This window comes from Ceratotherium simum, chromosome 15 (assembly GCF_057802395.1).
Source record: "Ceratotherium simum simum isolate JZ-2026a chromosome 15, ASM5780239v1, whole genome shotgun sequence".
Lineage (NCBI taxonomy): Eukaryota > Metazoa > Chordata > Mammalia > Perissodactyla > Rhinocerotidae > Ceratotherium > Ceratotherium simum.
This window is the reverse complement of record NC_141914.1, coordinates 38,429,805-38,435,185: the sequence shown is the minus strand read 5'-3', so window position 1 is coordinate 38,435,185 and position 5,381 is coordinate 38,429,805. Positions and strand designations below refer to the sequence as shown.

Here is a 5,381-nt window from a genome sequence, read left to right as displayed (position 1 = left end):
TTCCAGAATTTTGTCAAAATCTCCCATCTGTTGATGGACCATCTCTCATTTTCTTGTGGCTGTAGATTTATCTGCTTTTTATAATCCTTTACTTTTAGTGAGGATGTGGGAGGGAATGGAAATAAACAGAGATATTTAATCTGCCATCTTTATTTGGAAATCTCTTCTTTTAGAGTTTTGAGTGTTTACAAGAAAAGCAGCCCCATTGGAAAGGGAAAGAAGATGGTTCTATAAGAACCACCAGGATCTGGATGTGATCCCGACCATCACTCCCGGGCCAGATGGCAGTCTGGTGTGGTTGTGCCTGAGAACTGAGAGAGCCTCCGCCCGTGGTTCACAGGTGGTGGCTGGAACTGAAGACCCTGCACCTGCCCCTGGATCTGAAGTTTCACATTCTACACACCGTTGAAAAATGTCTTTAACTTAGCAAAAATGTAGTTATGTGTTATATTGAACATCTGTCCCTGTCATTAGATGATTGTGTGCCGTATGGTGTTTAAGGCTGCTTTCTACCCCATCGTGAGAGCTACCGTAGTTCATTTAACCAATCCCTTAGGTTGGACCCACCCACTAGACTGGACTTCCTCTGATATAAAATCAAGCCTGAGCTCTCTGCACACTCGCTCCCCTCAGAACCAGGTTAGTTCCCTTGTGTGTGTGTGGTTCCAACTTCTTCCCTTTCCTTACAGACCACCTGTTAAAGCCCAGCATGATTTGTTCTCAAACTCACAGAATTATTGAGAAAAGGAGGCCCAAACACACTGAGAAAGCACCAAGGCAAAGGCATGGCTGGGATCCCAGTACAGTCTCCCTGTCCTCCGGCAGTTACAGCCTTGGCCGAGCTGAGTCTCTTCCTCACAGCGTTTGCTTGGATGCTAGGGGGACTCAGCCCTGAGTCAGCCCCAACTCAGTCAACTCTTCTGAGTTGAAAGAGCCTGCATCTCAGGCCTTTCTCTGAAACCAAAGTCAGAGTTCTCCTGTGGCCCTGGCCTAGACTGACTGTGCATCGGCTCCATGTTGGTCCAGAGCCTCCCAGGGTGCCCTGGAACCTGGATTCTTGACTGAGGAAAACACACTTGATGTGGTCTCACAAATCCTTCCTTTGGGCTTCAGGCCAATGTGCACTACTCTCACAGGAGACCACCTGTGCAACCTTGAGCAGGTCACTCTCTCTCTCTCTGAACCTCAATGGGGTAACTGCCCTACCTGTACCTCATTGGCTGTGGGGCTTAAATGTGGTAATAAATGTGAAGTTCTTAGTACATGCCTGGCACAAATGTCCTTTCCCCCCGATCTAGTGGTCTCCTTGGCCCTTGCATCCTACCTTGCCCCTGACCTATTTCTATCTGGCTCTTGGGGGACATCTGAAGCATGTTCTCTAGCTGAATGCCAAGGCCATGTATTCTTTATGTGAAGCTAGGATTCTTGCCTACTTCTCTTGTCATACAGTATCTGGGTCTAATCTCCTGAGTGTCCATGTGGGCTCCTGGGCAGGCACCATATTCCTGGGCCTTCTCCACCATTGTTTACTTCAGCCTCCCCTCCGCCTCGCACAAATAGTAGAAAATTATCTCTCTCATTTCTAAAATTTGAGCAGTGTAGGACAAAGATATCAATATAGGGCATGCAACCTGAATAGCCAGGATTTGAATCCCAATTCAGCCATTTATTAGCTATGTTATCTTCCAGAAGTTACTTAACACCTCTGCACCTTAGTTTCCTCGTCTATAAAATATGATGATAAGAATAATACCTACCTCATAAGGTTGTGAGGATAAAATCAATATGGATGATACTTTATAAGTGGTAATGCATTGGTAATGGTTGTTATAAATAAATACATACTCCCTAGTGGGTTTCTGAGAGGCCCTGTTTGCTGAAAAACACTTCAAGCACACAGCTCCCTTGTGGTAGCTCTCAGATTGATTGAAACATCTGAGACCAATAAATGTTCAAGACACATCCATTTTATTCATTCATGGAATGAATGTTTACTTAAGTTGACAATATCCCAGGCTCTGTTCTAGGCACTAGGAATACATCAACAAAGAAAACAAAATCTATACTCTCACGGAGCTTATATTCTAGTGAGAGTTAACAGACAGTAAACATAATAAATCAATTGCTTAGTATGTTAGAAACTGATAAATATTATAATAAATAGAGAAGGGTAAGGGAGATTGGGAATGTTGGGAGGCAGTTGCAACGTTAAATAGTGTGGTCAGGGAAGGCCTCACTGAGAAGGTGACTTTAGAGCCAAGATTGAAGGAGATGGGAGAGTGAGCCATGAGGTCGTCTGGGAGAAGATATTCCTGTGCAAAAGCCATGAGGTAGGAGCAGGTCTGGAGTGTTTGGGAAACTGTGAAGGGACCAAAGTGGCTGAAACAAAGGGAGTGAGAGTGGGGAGTAGCAGGAGATGAGGTCAGAGGCAACGAGAGGCCTGAAGAGCCTAGTAGGTCACCGAAATGACTTTGGTTTTCGTTGTTGTTGTTAACTGTTTATTTATCAAGAGAAACTATTCCCTAGCCCACATATTCATGTTGTAGTTCAGGAACATAGGTCAGTGACAAACTTCCATGGAACTCGATCCAAAGAAATTCTTTGCATTCCAAATCACTTTGCACTCTGAAAGATATCAGTCTTTCTCATCTCCTCAAAATCTTTCACAGAATTATAATTTCTGTGGAAATTTGTGTATGCTTTCTTTCTTGGTTCAGCCACAGCAAACTTGAAGACAGTTGCAACCCCTAGGGATAGAACAAATACTCCAACAATATGAGGTCACAGACACCTTGCCAGGACGCCCCACATCTGAGGTTTTGCCAAAGCACTGCAAGCCATGGAGCTATTCTCCTTAACACTCAGACTTTGGTTTTTACTGTGAATGATTTGAGAAACCGTTAGAAGATTTTGAGCAGAGGAGCAATTTTATTTGACTTGTGTTTTGAAGGTATCACTCTGGCTGGTGGGTGGTGAATAGACTGGGAGAGGCAAAGATGGAAGCAGAAAGATCAGTCAGGAGAGTGGTGTAATAATCTAGGTGAGAAATGATGGGGTTTGTACCAGGGTGGTACTAGTGTTGGTGACGAGATTCTCAATATATTCTGAATGTAGAGAAAAAGCAGGGTATTTTAATGGATTGGATTTGGGTGTTAAAGAAAAAGAAGTATCAAGGTCCAAGGTTTTTGGGCTGAGTGATGGAAAAATAGAATTGCTATTACCTGAAGATTGCGGATTGAGTAGATTTGGAGGGTGGGGTAAAATCAGGAATTCTCTTTTGGCAGTTGAATATACAAATTTGGAATTCAAGGAAGAGTTCAGGACTGGAAATATAAGTTTGGGAATTTTCAGCATATAAAGATATTTAAAATCATAACATTGGATGAGATTGCCAAGAGAGTTAGTATAGAGAAAGAAGTGAAGAAGCACCCTGGAGTACTCCAAAGTGAAGAAGTAGAAGATGAAGACCAGGAGGCTGAGAAGGAATAGCCAGTGAGGAAGGAGGAAAACCCAGAGAGTGTGACATCTTGGTGGAGAGTATTTCCAGGAGGAAGGGGCGGTCAACTGTGCCAGATGCTGTTGATAGGACAAGTAAGATGAGGACTGAGGACTGATCATGGGATTTTTCAACATGGAAGTCACTGGTGACCTTGTTCAGAGACATTTCATTAGTGTGGTAGGGGCAAAAGCCTGACTGAAGTGGATTCGATAGAGAATTGGAAGAGAGGGATTAGAGACAGCGAGTACAAGTAATACTTTCAAATGGCTTTTCTGTGAAGGGAAGCAGAGAAATGGGATGGTAGCTGGAGGAGAAGGAAAGGTCAAGAAAGAGTTTTTCTTTGAGGGAAAAATAATAGTATGATTATATGCTTATGGGAAAGATGCAGTAAACAGGGAAAATCTGATGATGTGAGAGAGAGAGGATAGTGACTGGAGAGATGTCCTTGAGTAGGTGAGGAGTTGGCTTTAGACAAGACCATGGGTGGTTTATCTATAGTCAAAGGAGGTAATATAGAGTATGCTGGCACAGATGCGGTAGGTGGGATGTGGTGGTGGGAGTCCAGCTCAGTTCTCTTTTGACAAATTTCATTTCCTTGGTAAAATAGGAAGCAAGATCACAAGGAAGAGTGAAGATAGAGAAGGCCTTGGAGGTCTAAGAGGAAGATCGGTGAAAAATCATCATTTAGGACTATAGGAAAGTGAAAGGATTAGGATGTGTAGTATGATTGCCTGGCTATGGTAGAGATGTGTTTGAGGTTAATGACGATGAATTTAGAGTAAAAACAGTCAGAGGTTGTGTCTTTTTCTCCAGCCAGATTCAGGTTCATGAGGGCAGATGTGGAGTAGGTAGAGGGCTGGATTTAACCTGGCATGTAGTTTTTCCAACAGAGTACCATGAAGTGAAAGAGGGGCAAAGGAATGAAGATTGTGATAAATAGAGCAATTATAATAATTGGCTGAGGAAATTAAATTTGGCAAGGAGGGGAGAGGGGGCATCTGGGGATCAAGGACTGGGGAAGGTGATAGGATCAATTGATCTTAGGTCCTTGTGAAGCAAAGCATTGCTGGAGTTTGGGTAATGGAGGAGTGAGCTAGAAAGATAGCAGATGAGAGCCGAAACTGGGATGCATGACTGAGATTGTTGACTTCAGTTACTGGTAAGTGAAAATCTATGAAATGGTCATCAAGTGCGTTGGGGAGGAAGGGTGGAGAACAAAATCAGGTACTGGGAATCCAGGGTGTTGGAGGGATGCTTGCCAACTCCTCTTGATCAGGATCCCAGGGTTGTCTGTATGTGTGTGGTTGTTTCAGCATGAAAATAGCCTTGCTTTTCTTATCATTATAGTACAAATATAAAATACTTTAAATATGTATAAGCCGGAACTGTCATACAGCAAAGGGATAGTTATTCTCTGGCAAGAACTACTTGAGTTTGAAATGTTGGTTGGTTTTCCATGTGTAAATGTCCAGACAACTATTGGAAATGTGGTTGTGAAATACAGGAGGAGAGATAGAACTCTGGGAAATATCTTAATAAAAAGAAAAGTTGAAGTAATGTGGGCAGACAAGATTGTCTGGAGAGAATGTGTATAGCAAGAAGAGAGCCAAAGATTGGACTTCTGGGAGAACCCATATTTACAGGGCAGGAGGAACCAAAAAAGCTCATGAGAAGGAGAAGGCAGAAATGTAGGAGAAGAGTCAAGAAGACACAGGGAGCAATGAGTTTTCAGAGTAAGGGAGTGGTCCAAAGTGACAAGTAGTGCAGAGTCCAGTAGGGTTAAGACAGACAAGAAGCCCTTAGCCTGGCAACTGGGAGTCATTGGTGATCTTGGGACAGTCTCCATTGAGGGTCAGGGGCTGAAGCCAGGCTGGGATGGGTC

General features: G+C 43.4%; 1 pseudogene; it reads right to left on the bottom strand.

The window, feature by feature from the left end:
- Window positions 1–2,613: 2,613 nt before the first annotated feature.
- LOC101395317 (cytochrome c oxidase subunit 6C pseudogene) lies at window positions 2,614–2,841 on the bottom strand (annotated as a pseudogene).
- Window positions 2,842–5,381: the final 2,540 nt, after the last annotated feature.